This window comes from Podarcis raffonei, chromosome 10 (assembly GCF_027172205.1).
Source record: "Podarcis raffonei isolate rPodRaf1 chromosome 10, rPodRaf1.pri, whole genome shotgun sequence".
In the NCBI taxonomy this organism is placed as follows: domain Eukaryota; kingdom Metazoa; phylum Chordata; class Lepidosauria; order Squamata; family Lacertidae; genus Podarcis; species Podarcis raffonei.
The window spans coordinates 13958580-13979685 of record NC_070611.1 but is presented as its reverse complement, the minus strand read 5'-3'; the positions used below and the strand labels follow the sequence as shown (position 1 = coordinate 13979685).

The following is a 21106-nucleotide window of genomic DNA, read 5'->3' as shown; positions in this document are numbered from 1 at the left end:
TTTCTTTTAGCAATGTTCTGAAAAACTGCTTTTTCATATATATATATATATATAAAGCATTCTAGAAGATAGTAACGTGTGTGTGCTTTCCACACACTCACTTACACATAAAGCACTGAAAATGTCCACTACCTTTAAGAACAAGGTCTTATTATTTAGAAAAAGCAGTTTCTTCCTTTCCTTTCATGGAATCCACTGCAATGAAACAGCCATCTGCTGTTCTCTAAGCACAACATTCTAAAGCATGCTGTATGTCAACTTTGGACAGAGCCTCTGACCATTTCCACAAGTTTGTCCATTCCCCTATCTGTAATTTGATTTTTTTATTATTAAAAATAAATCTTCATAGAAGTTGGGTGGCCATCTGTCAGGGATTCTAGCATTGCAGGGAGCTGGACTTGTTGACCCCTGCCATCTTTTCCAACTCTACAATTCTATGGTTGTATGATTAATGCATAACAGCATGAGAGTTCAAGGCAGCCAGGACAGGTACCTGCCATATGCAGAGTAACATTATCAATTACACACCACATTAAGTGCATTGTCTATGCGTTTGAAGGGAAAGGAGGAGATTCCTGCCTCTTGAATCTTGATAAGTGATAAGGGGAAGTGAGCCATTGGAAATATAGTCATGGCACTGTTAGGATTCTTGCTCCGTGTTTGCATAATGAGATTGTTGTCTATCATATGACAGTGTATGTTTTCATTCCACAGTGTGGGAAGTGACGGAGACAGGATGTTTTGGTATTACTGTTTCCATGAAGTGGGACTATTGTCCTTTGTTCTTTCTCTCATTGCTGTCTGATGAGAAAGAGGAAGGAGCTAAGGCAGAATGCTCCAAGTGTATTATATGTAAATAATGTAGATTAGCCAAAATGCTGTGCTACTGAGTTCTGTTACGCAAACTGCAAATACTCTGTGGATCCCTAAGTGTGCTTGTTCTTGGTATCAGTCACTGTGATGTCCGGGCTGAAGAAAGCTTTTGAAGCTCCCGAGCAACAGACCAGGAGGGAGAGAACATGCCAGTCGGGCATGTGTCTCTGCCAAGGTCCTACATGAGAGTAGGACGAACCTAATAGGCACATCCTGTGGAAGGAAGAAGTTGTGGTGTTGACTGCAGGCATCACTTTTTCCCCTCGGTGCAGCTGAGCCACGACTCCTGTGTCCCCCTTGCAGAGCCCAGTGGAGTATGTGTCCTGACAGTGGCAGCAGAGTAGCAGTTTGACTAGCCAGTGGTGTAGCATGGGGGGAGGAGGGCCGTGGCCCTGGGTGCAAATTTCTGAGGGGGCACAAGGTAAGGGGTAGCAGGACCTTTTCCCATTCATGAAAAACCACTGCTGAAATGTCACTTGTGCAAATGGCTCCTTTGTCAATTTCTTTGCTGGGAGATTGTCTTCTCTTGCCTGTTTTCCCAGAACAATTTCTTTCTGTGCAAAGCCTGGACAGTTTCATGAAAGCAGCCCCTGCAGCTTCGGTTCCTCCCAGGCTCAATTCCTTCCTTCCTTCCTTCCTTCCTTCCTTCCTTCCTTCCTTCCTTCCTTCTTTCCTTCCTTCCTTCCTTCCTTGCCTGTCTTGAATGTTTTTCTCTGTCTTATCTCTGCTCCCTGGTTGTAGCTAGTTAGCAAAGAGATATTCCTTTGATAAGATGCTGGCCGGTGAAGGCACTGGCTGCTGCCCAGTTCACCAGGAGAGCGCAAAACATGCCTCGCCCCGGGCACCAGTAACCCATATTACACCCCTGTGACTAGCTCATCCCCAGCTGGAGGTCCTGCAGCTGCTCCCAATCCCACAAGTGCAGCGGCATCTCACAGCAGCCTGGCCCTCCTCACCACTTTGGCCACCAGCACACCTCAGAGCACTATGGCAAGGAGTAGGAGGAGTCACAGAGGCAGGAGAGAGAGAGAGAGAGAGAGAGCGAGAGAGAGAGGGAGAGAGAGAGAGAGATGAACTTGGATTGCCTGAAGTTTGGGGGTTCTGACCCAGACTCTGATGAATGTAGTGCTGTAAAAGAGGAAGGTGGTACATCTAACAAGAGCAATTCCTCTGATTTCAGCTCAGAAGAGGAGGAGAGGAAGAAGAGAAAAACTGCTTCAAGTGTGGAGGGAAAAAAGAAGGAGAAGGAGAAGAAGTAGAGAGGGGGAAAGTCCAAGGGAGAAAAATAATAAGAAAAGCAGGAAAGACTCCAGTGAGTTGAGCATCAAAGAGTCTGATGATGGTGGATGATGTCTGGATTCAGAGATCATAAAATGTAGATGCTATGGATTTCATAGGACCAGAAGCTCCCATTACCTATGCCTCTCAAGATGATCGGGCCTTGAACTACGGGCATGCTTTACTCCATGGCAAACGTGCTGCCATGAAGGAGTACATAAAGCTGAAAAATGCATCCCTAGTAGAGATGAAATTGGTCCAACCAGTGAAGAGTTTGCATCATTTACATCTGGCTATGTAATGAGCAGCACCGGAAAATGGAAGCTGTGTGTCTGAACAAGTAGAAACAGATATACAGTGCGGATGAGAAGAGGGCCTTGGCATCTTTCAACCAGGAGGAGAGGCAGAAGAGAGAAGATCCTGGCAAGCTTCTGGGAGATGGTTTACAGGAAAACCAAGGGCAAAGACAGTAAATGGACTGGATGCTCTTCTTGCGTATATTGACAAACGTCACCCATTACAGCAGTTTGCAAATAAGTGTCCAGCATCTCTGCTGGCTGAATTTCGGGAAACGGTTTATGTGTATCAAATAAGAACCTTGACAGGTGCATGTGGACAGCCTGTTCACAAATTTGCTGTGTGGTGTTGCCAGCAGCAGAAGGACACAAGGCAAAATGAAACGAGGCAGGCTGTCTTGCAGACTATCCCAAAATATTTCCAGGAATCCAAGATATTGTGCCAAGAAACTGTGGTGATTTTAGAAAAGACTTTGTTTAAATTCTGACCAGCAAACCTAGATAAACGTATACCTCCAGTCTTTCTGGATAATCCCTGATTTTGGAGGTTAACTCATACTGATATACTGCGTGACCAAGGTCTAAAAATCCAGTCACTATAAACAGACACTTGACGTAAGGCATAATGTAATTATTATCCACACCTACAGTAACGCAATACTGAAATATCTAGGTGCCCCTTTGTTTGAACACATTTTTATTATATTATTCAATGAATTTTTTGCTCTCCCTTTCCCAAGAATAACCGCTGGATTAATAGTTTTCCTGACATATGGTATGCTCCACTGCATATCTATTTCTTGCTCTCAGAATACCTTAAGATTTCTAATTATACTGAGATATTCATGGTAGCACACTAATAATATTCACAGCAATGTCTGTTTTAAGCCATAGATAGTTCCTCCTTCTCAATAAAAGCATAAATTGGCCAGATTTTTTAAAAGTAAAAGACTATTTTTGCTCTTCTCTTTTCTGAAGTTTTTTTTTATTATTTTTGGTCTACCCTTCTGGAAATTTGAAATAACTGAGCAGTTAAAATTCATGATCTACATTTTGTGTCATTATTATTACATTAGCATGAAATTATGGTCCTAGTTAGTCATAATTATACTCATAATTATTCAATTTATCACTATAGATCCTCCTGGAAATTTTATTGGAGGAGTTATTAACTTTAATAAATTGTTTTTCTTCGTATCCATATTATTAATTCACCTCATGTGTGATGGGAACTATCAGCCATAAAATTAATACTAACTCTTTACTTTGTAGGGCTGCCTTAATGAAGGATAGTCTGATAACCTTTTGCCATTATGCTGGGCTTGCCATTAATCTTTGTTTCTCTGCTAAACAGAGGATCATTTACATTGACACAACCAGACCAGTATAATCTGGGAATCAGAGTGTCAAATGCAGCGCCATCAACGTCAAAGGTTAGTATCTAACACTGCAGTTCTGCTCACACAATGTACTTTCACTTGTGCCCATCCACCCAATACCCTCAAAATCTGCTCCAGTGGGTCCATCGTTTGGAGCAGATTTTGGGGGCACACGAGAACTAAAATGCCCCTGGCACAGCACTTATACAACCCAGAATCTTTGACTGTCAACAATAATAAAAATGATAAATCTATCCACTGTTTTCTTCAAATTTCCATCCCTTCACCCTTGCAAATTGTCATAGAGTGGCTGGTGGGAGGCACCATCTGGGGAATCCCCAAGGGAAGAATGCTCAGAGCCAGAAGATTGGTGGCAGAATGATGCTGAGTGGTCAAAGGAAGAAGAAGGATAAAATGGGGGGGGGGGGAGGTGGCAGAAACTGAAGAGGCAAGAGGGTTTAGTGAGCAGGAAGAGCCTGTGGCAGACAGCAGTACAGAATCAGAGGCAGAAGTAGAGGCTGGAGAAGATGGGGACCAGGAGAGAAAGATGAGTCAGGCTGCTGAAGAAGCCAGGGGTCTTCCACTCCTGTTGTGACCAGCTTCCCTCCCAGAACCCGAAGAGGTATGAAGATGACAGAGCAAAGGCAGACACGATGATGAAGTCTCAGCTTGCTTGGGAATGACCCAGAGGAGGAGGAGATTTAGAGAGATGTGGAAAGCTAGGGATCTTTGCTAATCGCAGCTGCATCATTTGGACAAGACCTACTGGGAAGACTTACTGTACAGTCATACCTTGGTACCTGTACCCCTTGGTACTCGTATGTTTTGGCCCCCGAATGCCCAAACACTCACCTGGAAGTGAGTGTTCTGGTTTGCGAATGTTTTTTGGGAGCCGAACATCCGATGCGGCTTTTGTGGCTTCCAGTTGAGTGCAGGAAGCTCCTGCAGTCAATTGGAAGCCGCACCTTGGTTTCCAAATGTTTTTGGAAGTCGAACGAATTACGTTCGAGAACCAAGGTACAGCTGTACTCACTAGGCCTGAGTTGTTTTGCTTCTTCGAATAAAGTGTTAACATCACTGACACATTGTAAATTATTCCTGATCTGCTCCTGACTCCCATGTTGACACTAAATATAAAGCCAACATAGTAAGCCATGTTCTCACTTCACTTGTTTACTTAAAATATGTATAAGCCACCCCAAGTGTAAAACTGTCTCAAAGTGTCTTTCACGATGAAATAATACAATATAATACTATCAAACCTTTCCAAACATTAATTAAACCAGCAGTAATGAAACAAACACCGGGCCTAAATGTTTAAAATGTAACTGTAACTATCCAAATCCAGCAGCAGCAGGGAAGCACAATAACATACCAGTGTGGCACCATTCAATTTCAGTTTTGTTAAATCACAGAAAAATGCACTAAAGAAAGCAAATACGCATAATCAAAGGCTATGGGCACTCCATGCTTAAATAATGATAATAATTAAGCCCTGATCAGAAACTAATGGAAGCAATTTTCAGATAAAGTGTGAGAGACAGATTATTAGATGTCAATTATATAAAGAGGCAATTTCCCCTTAGATTGATTGTGTCCATCTAAGTCATATTCAGTGTACAGCCATTGATATCAAGAGACTTAAGTCAGTCACTACCCAGATCTGCTACTGGGCAGGTCATCCAGCCTCCTGAAGCAGATTTAGGGACCACACAGTTGCAGGGGGAGGACTGCTGGAAATTGATCTTCCTCATTCTACAGATGAAAACCTTGTCATGAGGAAAGTGACTATTAGATACAACCTATGTAATCCCCAAGGACACGGGTGGCGCTGTGGGTTAAACCACAGAGCCTAGGACTTGCCGATCAGAAGGTCAGCAGTTCGAATCCCCGCGACGGGGTGAGCTCCCGTTGCTCAGTCTCTGCTCCTGCCAACCTAGCAGTTCGAAAGAACGTCAAAGTGCAAGTAGATAAATAGGTACCACTCCGGCGGGAAGGTAAATGGCATTTCCGTGCACTGCTCTGGTTCGCCAGAAGTGGCTTAGTTGTGCTGGCCACATGACCCGGAAGCTGTATGCCCGCTCCCTTCGCCAATAAAGCAAGATGAGCGCTGCAACCCCAGAGTCGGCCACGACTGGACCTAATGGTCAGGGGTCCCTTTACCTTTAGGTAATCCCCACAGTGGAATGAGCTCCCATTGCTCTGTCCCAGCTCCTGCCAACCTAGCAGTTTGAAAGCGCCCCAGTGCAAGTAGATAAATAGGGACCGCTGCGGTGGGAAGGTAAATGGGTTTCTGTGCGCTCTGGTTTCCGTCACAGTGTTCTGTTGTGCCAGAAGTGGTTTAGTCCTGCTGGCCACATGACCTGGAAAGCTGTCTGTGGACAAACTCTGGCTCCCTCAGCCTGAAAGCGAGATGAGTGCCGTAACCCCAGAGTCGCCTTTAACTAGACTTAACCATCCAGGGGTCCTTTACCTTTTATCCTTTACAACCCATGTTTAGCATCATGCCTGACTTGGACCTGAATTTTGCCACAGCATTTGCGCATGGTGAAAGGATGTGCAGGGTTTGCTTTTTTGGAGGGAACAAAAAATGCCATCATTTTTGTCTGTGAGTTTGTACACTCCCCACCCTTTAGTATTTACTTGGCACTTTCAGATCTGTGCTTTTCTAAAGTCTTCTTTTAATTATGATTTCACCTCCAGGCTGCCAAATACATGTCTGGATTATTATTTGTACTCTTAACTATTGCTTAGGAAAATACCTCCCTGCTTTGCTGTTCATATTGGCTGCACTGGGCACTTCCCTGCCTGATAACTGTTCTTTGAATGAGGCTGGAGAAATGAAGTGTCCAGCAAGATGGATGATCTCCTCTTCCTGCTTACACTAGCAGCTGTTGCTTTGCGTCTCTCTGGAATGTATTGTGAACCTTGCTCCAGGCTATGTCTAGCAAAGATTTGCAGTGTTTTTATTCTAGAGTTTCTTCACTCTTTAATAGAGCAGAACCAAAATGTAACTAAAGTTCATTGAGGAACACGATAAAAGAGGGGCCATAAAACATAAGAGACATTCATTAGATGATCCAAAAAAAACAAACATAACCCTAAGCCAAATATGATACATACAAACAATTTTTTGAAATTGAAATCCTTTGTCTTTAATAGTTTCTCTCTCTCTCTCTCTCTCTCTCTCTCTCTCTCTCTCTCTCTCTCTTGCATTATTTTGCTCTCACAAGCTCTTTGTAAAAACTCTAGGCTTCAACACCATTTTAATAGAAAGCAAACTCTAATAAATAATCTGGTAAACGCAGCAGCTGGGATACCAGGGGTAACAAAAACCCAGCTCAGTTTATGAGGGGAAGGTGTTCATAGATAATGTGGTACTTCACTTATATGAAGTCAAACATCTGGGACTGTTTATGGGAATTTGTATTTGTATATTTTGTCATTAAATATAGCTCCCCCCCCCCAAAGCCTGCTTCTAAATCCCATCACAACACAATTCCGCACTGTTTTCAGATGCTGAGGCTCTGTAAAGGCAACTTCTGAGAGTGGTCCCAGCATCAATATATGGCCAAATTCAAGAAAACAGTGGGCTAGCAAGAACCACCACTAGCCCCACAAGTGCAACAGGGTCTCCTCCCACTGTGTGCCCTCCACTGGCTCAGGTACAGACATCAAAAAAATCCTGCTAATATTAGCAGAATGTTTCTGCTAGAAATTAGTGGAAAAATTTCTGTCATCTCTAAGGTGGGTGCCATTGTCATTATAAGAGAACAAGGGAGGCATTCATGGTGAGTTTCAGCACCTCTTTTTCTAGAAAAATAGCACTGTATCAGAGTATCAGGGTGCTTTCATATACAAAGGGTGACATATGGATTCCGTTCTTCTCCACGCATGGCAAAGCTTACCTCATTTTCCTCAGTGTTTCCTAGTTTGTGTGTAAGGAAGATGTCAGCACTATGTCTTTTGATGAAGGTAAAGCTTGCAACATTTCTCTTGTCACTGGATATTAGAACATAAGAAATGCAGGTTAAGATCTTACAGAAGCACACCTGACAATACAAAGATGCCAATTCTTAATATTGTGAATAAGCTCACACCTGCTACGTGCTGTTGGCATTTAACATTATATTCTACAGGTGGTAAAAAGGATGAAGGATATAATGTCACACAATATAATGATATCACAAACTTAGGTGGAGTGCTGCATAATTCATATATTTGTCAAAGATGAGTGGACATTTCATCTGTGATGTGATTCACCTAAAATAATAACAATAGTAATAATAGTAATAGTAATAATAGTAATAGTAATAATACAAGAGACGCGGGTGGTGCTGTGGGTTAAACCATAGAGCCTAGGACTTGCTGATCTGAAGGTCGGCAGTTTGAATCCCAGTGACGGGGTGAGCTCCCGTTGCTTGGTCCCTGCTCATGCCAACCTAGCAGTTCGAAAGCACGTCAAAGTGCAAGTAGATAAATAGGTACCTATCCAGCAGGAAGGTAAACGGCGTTTCCATGTGCTGCTCTGGTTCGCCAGAAGTGGCTTAGTCATGCTGGCCACATGACCCATAAGCTGTACGCCGGCTCCCTCAGCCAATAAAGCAAGATGAGCGCCGCAACTCCAGAGTTGTTCACGACTGGACCTCATAGTCAGGGGTCCCTTTACCTTTAATAAAAATAATAATAATAGGTAATTTTGACTGTTTTATTACTCAAGAGAAGTAAAAGGATCCTAGTAAAGAGCTGGGCTTTTCCTTCCTTGCAGAACATCATAATGTCTGAGTCAGTTCATTTGCGTCTTAGTAGAGCCCTGTCTGCTTTTGAGTGTCACTCTTAAAAACCTCCAATGACTATTGAATCTGATTTTAGGAAGCACCCATCCATGTGACATTTGAAACTGCGGCAGTTGTCTGAGAGTGCAACTAATGTCATTTCAAGGTCTGGCTGCTTTTCCTTATTACAGTCACAAATCATACAGCTAGATGTTTTAAGGATGAGATGGTCGAAAGCACTTTGGTTGGCCTAGCTCTTCTCCCACAGAGCTTAATAGTAAAACAATGATTGATCTGAGGAGGATTCGTTAGGCTGGTGGTAAACACTCTTGAAAATTGAGAGAATCTTGAAAAATGAGATTGCTCATTCCTTTGCATTGTGTCCACTTAGAATCAAGCCAAGCCAAGCCTTTGTGTTAATGAAAGAGAGAGATGTTGCCAAGCTCATTATGAAATCTTGAAATACAAACAAATGTGCAGTGTCAAATACTCAACATGGATATTCCAGAGTAGTCTTGATGATCTGAAACTTGATGGTTGTGTTTTTGGATTCTATTGTTTGTTAGGATTGTCATATTTCAAAAAGTGAAAATCCAGACACAAAAGTTATTGAGCTTTTTAAGCGGGGGGAGATAGAGAGAAGTTGTCAAGCTTTTTCTCTGGCACAAAGCGTGTTCTCCCTCATGGAGAGCACGTGTTGCAGTGGGGGCTGACAAGACACCTCACTTTTGCTGGGCAAAAGAGTTTGGCCATCTTTAAGCAGGGACGGGCTGTTACTGGGGAGATTTATATGTTGCCATTTATTGATTGACAGCCCTGTTTGTTAACTACACTGCACGCAGTGATGAGCTTCCTCTTTTGCTGCATTCTTCGGATCACCCGCCCTCCCTCCCTAATGTTTAGGCTGTTTGCTTGACCTTGCTATGCCTGTCATGGGGTCGTCTGCTTTGGGGCAGGGGCCCGGTAGGAATTTTGTCCATTTGGCTGATTAGTGTGTGCCACTTGGTTTTTTGCCTACTGCGTAGCAAATCGTCACAACTTGTAAGGTTGCGGTTAGGCATTGGTTATAAATTGGTTGGAGGAGAAGTATGGATTTGGCTGTGCCTGCCCCTCCAAAATGCTGCTGCTGCAAGGGTTTTCCATTAAAGGAACCCAGGGGCTCCCCATGCTTTTGTCCGAACCCCCTGGCAAGGGGCTAGGGCCACGCAAGAGCCCCTGGGAGCATTCTGGGGAGAGGTGAGGAATGGTTCCCAGTCCCGTCTCTCTCCCCAGGTGACTTACCCTTTCTGACTTTGCAGGGTGTGAATGTCAGAGCTATCCCTGTGCAGGGGCTGTTAGTGCTACCAATGCCTAAGCAACCACTCACATTGCTGTATTTTTAATAAAGTTGTGGCCAAAAGTATGCCCAAAAACTTAAACAAAAAATAAAGTGTCATTGTGTTCTTATTTGGGGTGTCTTGGGGACCTCGACGCGCAAATGACACTGCCAACATGGGTTGCCATATGCCCGGATTTCCCCAGACATTTTGCTGATTTCTGGCCGGACACTGCTTCCAACTGCAGTATTCCAGGTATGTCCGAAAAATTCTGGACGTATGGCAACCCTGTTTAAATCTCAAAGAAATAAAATGTAATATACCTCTTTGAATCTAAGAAACATTTAAATGAGGGATGGAGAACATGTGGATCTCCAGATGTTTCTGGACTCCAACTCCCATTGGCCACTGCCAGCATGACCAGGTCATGCTGAAGGACTACAGGTTTCTCATCTGTTTTAGAATGTGAGGGGATAACATGTGATAAGGGTAAGTTGCACAGGATAAAGTGAGAAGGGTTAAACATATGGGTTGTTTTTGTTTTTGATTTCTCCTGCACTTGTGTTTGAAAACTTATTATATTTTTATACTAATCTTAAACTGAAGTCTACAGAAGGAAAATGGGACACGGGTGGTGCTGTGGGTTAAACCACAGAGCCTAGGACTTGCCGATCAGAAGGTCAGCAGTTCGAATCCCCGCGACGGGGTGAGCTCCCGTTGCTCAGTCCCTGCTCCTGCCAACCTAGCAGTTTGAAAGCATGTCAAAGTGCAAGTAGATAAATAGGTACTGCTCCGGCGGGAAGGTAAACGGCGTTTCCGTGCGCTGCTCTGGTTCGCCAGAAGCAGCTTAGTCATGCTGGCCACATGACCCGGAAGCTGTACACCGGCTCCCTTGGCCAATAAAGCGAGATGAGCGCCGCAACCCCAGAGTCAACCACAACTGGACCTAATGGTCAGGGGTCCCTTTACCTTTACAGAAGGAAAATACAAGTAGTAGTCATTGGCAGTCTAGCATAAAGGAACATTCAATAGTTCAGGCAGAGTTTGTGCTGCAACATGATCTCAGGGTGGAAACACATGGCTGAGATAAACATGGGAGCTCTTGGAGAAAACAGAAGCCCCCGCATAACATTTGCCTCTTGAATGAAACTCTAGCCATGTCTGAGGGTGATCACACAGTACATTTCACTGCTCCATGTCATTGGCTGTAACTGGCGGGGCAACGCATCGTGAGAAGATGCCAAGACATGTTCTACTGTCCATTATGAATGCACAGCTCACCTTGGGGCTGCCATTTTGAACAACAGCTATGCATTTATTTTAATGTGCTATTCCGCCCCTGAAAGCAAAATCTTATATTCATGGGAAGTTGAGAGTCAATGTGACCTAGAGTGAATATAAATGATTGCTTACTGAGTGAAAGCATACCACAGTGAGCATATAGCCACTTGCTGTAAGCTGGTCATCTGTATTATCCTGTCAAGCAGGAAGGAGAATTTTAGGGTGCATCTATACCCAAAGGGAAATCCAGGGAATGGGGCCACTATCAGTACCTGCCATTCTTGGTCAGTTACTGGTGCCCAAAGTACCTTTAAATATAAAAATAAAAATATTTTAGTTGGTATTTGCAATGCAGGGAGAAATGACATATAAGACAATACGCCAAAAATAATTAAAAAACAACAGATTAAGGCCATTAAAATAAGGTAAAATGGATATAAGGAATACATATACAGTGGTACCTCGGGTTAAGAACTTAATTTGTTCTGGAGGTCCGTTCTTAACCTGAAACTGTTCTTAACCTAAGGTACCACTTTAGCTAATGGGGCCTCCTGCTGCTGCTGTGCCGCCACCGAGTGATTTCTGTTCTCACCCTGAAGCAAAATTCTTAACCCGAGGTACTATTTCCGGGTTAGTGAAGTCTGTAACCTGAAGCGTCTGTAACCCGAGATATCACTGTACGCAGTAATGATGTCTTGATGCTTCATGTACCACCTAAAAGTTGAGTCTATCTGTAATTTTAATTTACCACCAATGCCCCAGAGTGAAATTCACTTGTGAACACTGTGAGAAATCTAAATGGTAGCCAGATTCGGCTGTCTGTCAGTGTTTAGCTGCCGTCGCAACTTTTACTCCCCCTTATTACACACACAGCCCAACAAGACAACAAGAGTCCACCAAATCAATATGGCTAACTTGACCCAACAACCCCTCCCCCCCACAAACAAATCTGACTGCAGACAACCAAAGACACACAAACAAATCTTTTTTAAAATATAACTTTATTAATTTAAAATAAATACAGTTATGAAAAACAGATGTACATACAAGTAAACAAACATACAATCAAACAAACAAATAACAGAAAAATCAAACAAACCGCCACACTATAAGATATAGGTAAAGGTAAAGGTACCCCTGCCCGTACGGGCCAGTCTTGACAGACTCTGGGGTTGTGCGCTCATCTCACTCTAGAGGCCGGGAGCCAGTGCTGTCTGCAGACACTTCCGGGTCACGTGGCCAGCGTGACAAAGCTGCATCTGGCGAGCCAGCGCAGCACACGGAACGCCGTTTACCTTCCCGCCAGTAAGCGGTCCCTATTTATCTACTTGCACCTGGGGGTGCTTTCGAACTGCTAGGTTGGCAGGCGCTAGGACCGAGCAGCGGGAGCGCACCCCGCCGCGGGGATTCGAACCGCCGACCTTTCGACCGGCAAGCCCTAGGCGCTGAGGCTTTTACCCACAGCGCCACCCGCGTCCCTCACCCATACCTTATAAGATATAAGATTAATATAATTATATCAATTTCTTTTCTATAAATTTTATAATTGTGTTCAATACCAGGAACACAAACAAATCTGACTGCAGACAACCAAAGGCTTACCCCCCCCCCCACATTCTCTCACTGCCAATAACAACTAATAAAGGAATAGAAAGAGAACCTACTCAAGTGATGCTGACACAAAACCCTCACGCATATACTAAGTTTTTTAAAAATGTAACTTTAGCACACACCTTCTCCCCTGTATTTGCCTCAACATGTCGTAAACAAAGCTTCCACTAGAAATATAAGTTCTCCATTTATTCTTATGAAATACATGTGGATTTGAGCCTTATAAATGATCAATGGCTGTCTCCATCAAGCAGACCTATTTGCAGAGAAGAGCTGGGAAGGTAAGTAAGATTCTAGGCTTCATTCAGCTCAGCAGTGGATTAGGTGGGTAAATTGTCTTCTTTGAATGGGCACCAGGAATTCATCTTCCAGCTAAGTGCTGTGAATGAAACCACAAGTTTGCTAGGAATATATATTGGGTGGCCAAGCACACAAATCTGTGCTACCATTCCGACCGACCTTTATTTGTAAAGGAATTTGCTTTAGTTTTTAACTACCTGGCACTTGGCGCAATGAAAACTAAAACGGGTAGGTACAAGGGAGTGTCTTTGAAAGTCCACAGCTTCATGGAACTCACAGTGTTGCGTTTTCTACACTTGTGTTTCAGGGATTTTCATAAAACATGTTTCCTAAGATTCGTGTGTTTTATTTGGAATTAATGACTTCTCAAAACTACAGTTTTCCAAAAGCAGACTTTCTGTGGGCTAAAAGTTGATCAGACAGTGGCATCCAGTGGGGAATGTAAATGCATAGCAAAAGATGTTGCAACTTATACATGTTAGTTCTCCTCATTTTAGCAAAGTGTTAAAGCTGGCGCATTAAGAGCAACCCAGCAACCCAGCCTCAAGAGTATACATGTAGATTATGGCATACAGTAAGGAGTTTGTATTCATGTAGATGTTTAACATTCCTGGCATCTCCTGGCCTGATTTCATTTCATGATTGTCCTTCTTTGAATCATTATCAGCGTCTGACCGTGAGTTCTGCTCTTGCTATCTGTTTTGTCAGTTTGCATCTTGTTTTGAAAGTGTGAATTAGATAGATCGGCGTGAAAATGTAAACTAAACTGAATTTCTTCCCCATCACTACTTGACAGTGCCTGTGTAGTTCCGTTTTTGTAGGCCCAGCATGCCAGTCATCTGTGACAGGTCAATCTGAAGATGTTCTTGATGTGTCATCTTAAAAAGGTGCCCAGGAAATCCCTACTTAGCCCCACAAATGTTGTTGTTGTTGTTTAGTCATTTAGTCGTGTCCGACTCTTTGTGACTCCATGCACCAGAGCACACCAGGCACTCCTGTCTTCCACTGCCTCCCGCAGTTTAGTCAAACTCATGCTGGCAGCTATGAGAACACTATCCAACCATCTCGTCCTCTGTCGTCCCCTTCTCCTTGTGCCCTCCATCTTTCCCAACATCAGGGTCTTTTCCAGGGAGTCTTCTCTTCTCATGAGGTGGCCAAAGTATTGGAGCCTCAGCTTCAGGATCTGTCCTTCCAGTGAGCACTCAGGGCTGATTTCCTTAAGAATGAATAGGTTTGATCTTCTTGCAGTCCATGGGACTCTCAAGAGTCTCCTCCAGCACCATAATTCAAAAGCATCCATTCTTCGGCGATCAGCACCCCCATATCCCATTTATCCTGATGTGCCCCAGTTCCCCCAGCTGGGAGGGGTACACGCCCAAGGCCTAAGCCAAGGTCTTCCTACATTTGGAAGTTTAAATAAAGTTGTGGTCTAATTTTAATTCCACAACACATGTCAGAGTCTTTATTCCTTTCTTGTGACCCCTGGGGGCTGGGGCTGTCGCGCCTAGTCACACAATGCCACTGTCATTGTCTTTCAAAACATAAAAGCGTTGGGGTTCACTCTAAATGGCTTGGAACTGAAGTACATGAATGACCAACTGTCCTCTCCCCCATGAGTTTGACTGAATGCTATGGTCTTTCTCTGAATTCCTCTCCACCCCCATCCTTTTTGAAGTTAGGCAGGCAATGTCTAGTTTAGAATAGCAGTCCACATGTGACATGTCATCTCCAGAAATGCTGATCAGATGCTGAACCCAGGCATCTTTTCAAAATTGCAAGAAGACCTTTTTACTTGCAGCACGTCATTGAAGCAGCTTTTAATCGGTCTGGAGTAATCTCTAAATAACTCTGCTGCCTTTATGCCCTGCTCTGTTTTACTGTCCTTGCTCTTTTAATTTTATTGTTGCTGTTTAAGTTTTCATTTAGCTATTCTTTTGTGATTGTTGTGGTGATAGTTGTCAAACTGAGAGAGGGCATATAAATATTTGAACACACAAACATGCCTGGTGGCTCTATTCATCCTTGCAAGTCACAGACTTTGGCACCCTGTCTTTAAAACTTGCATTCTACTGAGAGTGAATTATTTCTCTTACATTCTTAAGATGATCTGCAGGTTTTGAAGATGAAGCATGCAATATCTCTTTTTCCCTTTGACAGAAGCAGTAAATCATGGGCCTCTCAAAAAACAAAAAAACAAATAGGCATGGTGTGGATTAAAAAACAGCGAGACAGCAAAACCAATTTTGAAGTATTAAATGATTTCTAAACCAACCAATTAAAACACTGTGATGCCTATTCCTTAGCTCAAATTTAAAACAGCAACAACACAAATATATATCTGCAGCTGTGTGAGGAGCAGTGGAAGAGAGAAAGAGAGGAAGGATCCCTGCTAAGGTTAAGCAACCAATATTCTTTTGACCTCTAGAACCTGAGAGAAGAGTGCAGACTTGTGTCAGACCTTGCCAACAGTAGACTTAATACTACTACGCATTATAAGTACTTATTTCTTGGAGTTGGAGAAGACAATGATGCCTTGCCGGCAGACTTTCTATCTACTTATAGGTAAGACAAGGCCTCCCTTCAAATAAGAACTAATTAATAGATTTGTCCCTCTCCATTGTCCAACTCTACTACTGATATCATGAGCAGCAGAAAAAGTTCTCATTAACATGCATGTGTGGGGCTAGCTTATCAAGGTCCCACCCTGACCGCGATCAGTGGTCCCAATGGATACAAATGATGTGCATAAAAACTGAAACATGCTGACTCCTGTACCTGTAATTTGTGAGACACCATTTGTAATGCACTGTGTTTTGCTTTCAGGAACCTAATCATGTTTGGTTGTGCACCAAATCCAGGGGGCAGAGATGTCGCCAGCCCCCACAATATTCCTTAGCTGGGGGCTCAGCCAAAGGAGGAGGCCGAACCACCGAGCCAAGCGTGGCACAGCATCAAAGGCAGGCTCCTCCTGAGCATGAAAAGAAGAGCCATGACTGCGCGGCGCTGGGCAAGGCCTCCCCCAAATGACGCATCTCCTTCTGACGATGCCCACAAGACACATGCCACACTTGTGACTACACAGGCACATGGTGCATGGTGCGCAACACCCACGTGATGTCACACAGAAGAAGAGTTTGGATTTGAGTTTGGATTCAATATCCTGCTTTATCACTACCCTAAGGAGTCTCAAAGTGGCTAACATTCTCCCTTCCCTTCCTCCCCCACAACAAACACTCTGTGAGGTGAGTGAGGCTGAGGAGAAGAAGAAGAAGAAGAAGAAGAAGAAGAAGAAGAAGAAGAAGAAGAAGAAGAGGAGGAGGAGGAGGAGGAGTAGTAGTTTGGATTTGATATCCCACTTTATCATTACCCTAAGGAGTCTCAAAGTGGCTAACATTCTCCTATCCCTTCCTCCCCAGCAACAAACACTCCGTGAGGTGAGTGAGGCTGAGAGACTTCAAAGAAGTGTGACTAGCCCAAGTTCACCCAGCAGCTGCATGTGGAGGAGTGGGAAAGTGAACCCGGTTCACCAGATTACGAGACTACCATTCTTAACCACTTCACCACACTGGCTCTCACAGACAACACGGCGCTGCCTCCCCCCCCCCCCCCATCCAGCTCAAGGCAGCGCCTCTCGCATAGTGGGATGTATGCTTACATTGTATAAAGGGGAAGAAGATAAAGTCCCTACCAGAGAAGAATGGCAGATCAAGTTGATGGATTATACCAAAATGGCTAAAAAGACCGGAGGAATCAGAAAGCAGGAAGACCAAAATTTTAATAAGGAATGGTGAAATTTTATAAACTACCTTAAAAACCATTGTAAACAGTTAGAATCATTAGTAGGATTGGATGAATATTGGATGAATATTCATCAATATTTTAGAGTAAGGTCACCAGATGTCCCCATTTCCTGGGGACAGTCCCCAGATTTACAAATCAGTCCCCATACAAAATCTATTGAAGTTGAAAAGTGTCCACAGATTCATTGAAAAAAAATTGGTAACCTTATTTTAGGGCAGTGTCTTGAACACACTTAAGTTCCATTTATCGGCATAGAACTTACTTCTGAGTAGACATGTCATTAGATTGCACTGTGAATATGTTCAGTTGTTGTGTGCCTCTGAACTTGCAAATGACAAAATGCTGTGCCCTTGATAACATGCAAAGGAGTAGCCAACTATAATAAAGCTCATTATGCAATTATTTGCAGCTGGAAGAATAGCAATCAATTTGCAAAATGGTATTCACAGCTGAAACTAAAGAGTGAACTGCAAGGTGCAATTGGGGAAGTGTCACTGTTATTTATGCTCTTCTACCCAAGCCAGAATTTCTTTGAATTTTAATTACCACACAACTCTTTGCTTCTAATTTGGACAAAGTATTGAAGAGTGACACACCTGTCATAAAATATACGATGGGGCTATGCTCATATAGTTTACGTGAAATGTGTTCAGGGGCGGCACAGCCCATTTCGCCATTTGAAGGGAAATTGGACGTGTGGCCCTGCTGTTGCTGCCACCCACTCTGCCACCTGTACCATCGGCAGAGAAGCAGCACTGGCAGTGGGATTGATTTTGGGCTTCGAAAGATCTCGTACAGTTTTGGTGAGATCTCACCTGAAATCGGCGCCCCTGGTGCTTCTCCACTGGGAAATGGGGGTGTTATGTTGGGGACGTTCCACTGCAGCAGTCTCACCCCACCTAATAGCTATGCCAGCCAGCCCTGACTGTGTTGAATTCCCTTGCTGGAATCAATGGTGGAGGAAGGGGCGGGGGGCGTCCGCTCCAGGTGTCATCCCTGGGGGGGGTGACATTCAATGCCCCACCCACCTGCGACGCCCAAGCCTACCCTGAACCATCGGGGGAAGGGGGGAGCTGCGCCGCTTTGCCGACGGCATTTCCCCTTCCCCCTTCGTTTCAACAGCTGGGGGAGGCTTGGGAGTCCTGGGTGGGCAGCATGCTGAATATCTGCCATTGGCTGCTGGCTCCGCCCCTGTGGGCAGCTTGCTCCGTGCACTTGACCAGCTATCCTGTGCCTGGGAGGGCACCCTCCGCCGCTGGCTGGAAGAAATACATTTATATCTGTTTCAAATATGTTATCTGCCTTCTGTTTAACATTCCACATTCCACATTACAGGTGTCATTCCATCCCTGCCAATGGTTTTAACTGTTTACAATGGTCTTTAAAATAAATAAAAAATTTACTCCAGTCTTTAGCAAATACTTGATTTTCCTGGTTTCAGATCTTCCCCATCAGTTTTGCCATCTCTGCACAGTCCATCAGTTTTTTCTACCATTCTTCTTTTGTTGGTATTTCTCCTTCCATCCATCTCTGGGCTAGAAGCATTCTCGTTGTCGTCGTTGCATACACAAAAAGTCTTTTATCCTCTCTTCGTATCTCTTGACCTATTATACCTGACAAAAAGGCTTCTGTTTTTTTAACAAATGTATTTATAAACATTTTCTTTAGTTCATTATATATCATTTCCCAAAAAGCCTTTACCAGTGTACATGTCCAAAGCATGTGGTAAAAAGTACCTTCTTTCCCTTTACATTTCCAACACAAATTTGAGCTCGTTTTGTACATTTTTGCAATTTTCCTTGTTGTTAAATACCACCGATATATCATTTTCATATAGTTTTCTTTCACCGAACGACATGCAGTCAATTTTATATCCTCTTTCCATAACTTTTCCCTAGATGAAAGTTGAATATTGTACCCAGAATGTTTTGGGTACATTAAGGTCTACATTGCTTTGAACCTGCACCTGGTGGCACTGCAGGAGATCTTAGGACTGATATGGACACAGAGAGTTGGTCGTGTTCTTCATTCAGGTAGAACCGATGTCAGAGAATTTCATTCCACTGCAAATTTATCTAAGGAATGCGAAACATATGGGCTCCCCCATCTGTGCAGTTATTTTCCCATGTGAAGTAGCACCTATATCATTTGGGCTTCTCACCATCCTAAATAAGGTGCTTCCCTAATGTAATTAAACAGAATCAGTCACACAAGTGCCTTCATCACATGTGCAGCTAATGCATATTTTGTGCTCCCACACCTGTGCAGAGTGTCCTGATAATATTTCAAGCAAGCCTTTGGCTCCGCTCCTAAGGAACATTCCATCTTAAACCCACAGATAATGAAGTGGAATCCAAGGATGTCCCCTTGAAGCTACGAGTAGGATAACTGATACGATACGATACGATACGATATCTTTATTGTCATTGTCCCTTGTGGAACAATGAAATTGAAAACTACATAAAACTACATTAAAACTTCATAAAACTATCAGAAAACTACAGAAAACTACATAAAAGCTACATAAAACTGCTACAAAACTACATAAAACATTCAAAACCCCCTAAAAACTCTAAAACCCCATTTTAAAAAACACTATACTACAGAGACCCCTTATGCTGCGTTTAGAACCAGAATTGCATTAGCGTAGAAACTGTTTTTCAGGCGGCTAGTCCTGGCCTTTATAACCCTATACCTTCTTCCAGAAGGCAGAAGCTGAAAGAGATCATTTCCGGGGTGCGTACTATCATGTGCTATCTCTGCCGCTTTCTTATGGCACCTGGCAGCATAGATTTGATCTAAGGTGGGAAGAGTGCACCCAATAATTCTCTCTGCAGTCTTTACAACTCTGGATAGCATTGTTTTTTCCCTGGCCGTGCAGCTCCCAAACCACACACACAGACCATAAGTTAGTACGCTCTCCACAGTGCAATGGTAGAATGCCATCAACAGGTCCTTTGAGAGATTGTTTTTCCGGAGGATTCTCAGAAAATATAACCTCTGCTGTGCTCTCTTCACCAGGTCTTTGCTGTTCTCTCCCCAGGTTAGGTCGTCTCTCAACTCCATTCCCAGAAATCGAAACACTGAGACCTGTTCCACGCACTTCCCCTCAATAATAAGTGGCTGAATATTCAATTTACATTTCCTAAAGTTCACAATGATCTCTTTTGTTTTCTTTAAGTTAAGCAGTAAGTTGTTTTTCCTGCACCACTCCCCCAACTGCTCAACTTCCTTCCTATAGGCCGTCTCCCCCTCTCCAGCCGTAATTAAACCAACCACCGTTGTATCATCTGCGAACTTAATGATCTTATTACTGGGGTATTTGGTGGCACAGTCAACTGTATAGAGCGTGTATAAAAGCGGGCTCAACACACACCCCTGCGGCATCCCCGTATTCGTGATGAGATCCGCAGAGACGTGGGAACCCAACCTGACCCTTTGGGAACGGTTTGATGGCACATGATGCAGCCGCCTTGAAGAAGCTAAGCAAATATTGTTAGTTTCTGTTTCCTCACGGCTTGCAGTCACAGGACTCTGTTTACATTCCACAGAGTCCAGATACTGTTGGAGTCTCACGGGAAAGGGAGACGGGATGTGACGTTACTGGTTTCCTGTTTCCTTTGTTCTGTTGTTTCCTTTCTTCAGTTGCTCTCTGCTTCTCACAGAGGGGAGATGTATATTTCTTTGCTCTCTGCATAGCTTAGTAATAAAGTATAGCAATGTAGCCCGTACCTATCTCATCTTTCCATTGTGGACTTTGTTGTTTTAATGCTCTGCTGGGAGGGCTGGGAGGAAGATGAGCCTTATCAGCTTGGACGAACAGAGCTGAAATCCCAATAAATATGGGTGTGATCTTGTGCCTGGATAACAGACCACCTGAGAATTCCACACACATTGCCCCAAATTCCTAAAGAAAGGAAGGAAGGTGGGCAGGGGCAGAGCAAGGTGGGTGCAGTAGGTGTGGCCTGCCCCGGTTGTGACAAAATGCTGCGTGTCACTCAGCGTCTGCCAAAACGGTCCGCCCCCCACAACAATATTGGCTCCGCAAAAAAAGCTCAACACAACAACTCTGGCTCCCCCAAAACAGCTCAACAACTCTGGCCCCCCAGAGTTTGAAATAAAGTCAAACAATTTTTGCAGGCAAAAAACAACAGCCCAATGTGGGGGGTTGACAAGAAATTTTCCGCACTGGCTAC

General features: G+C 43.7%; 1 pseudogene; it reads left to right on the top strand.

The window, feature by feature from the left end:
- Positions 1 to 1936: 1936 nt before the first annotated feature.
- Positions 1937 to 2655, top strand: LOC128422475 (NF-kappa-B-activating protein-like; annotated as a pseudogene).
- Positions 2656 to 21106: the final 18451 nt, after the last annotated feature.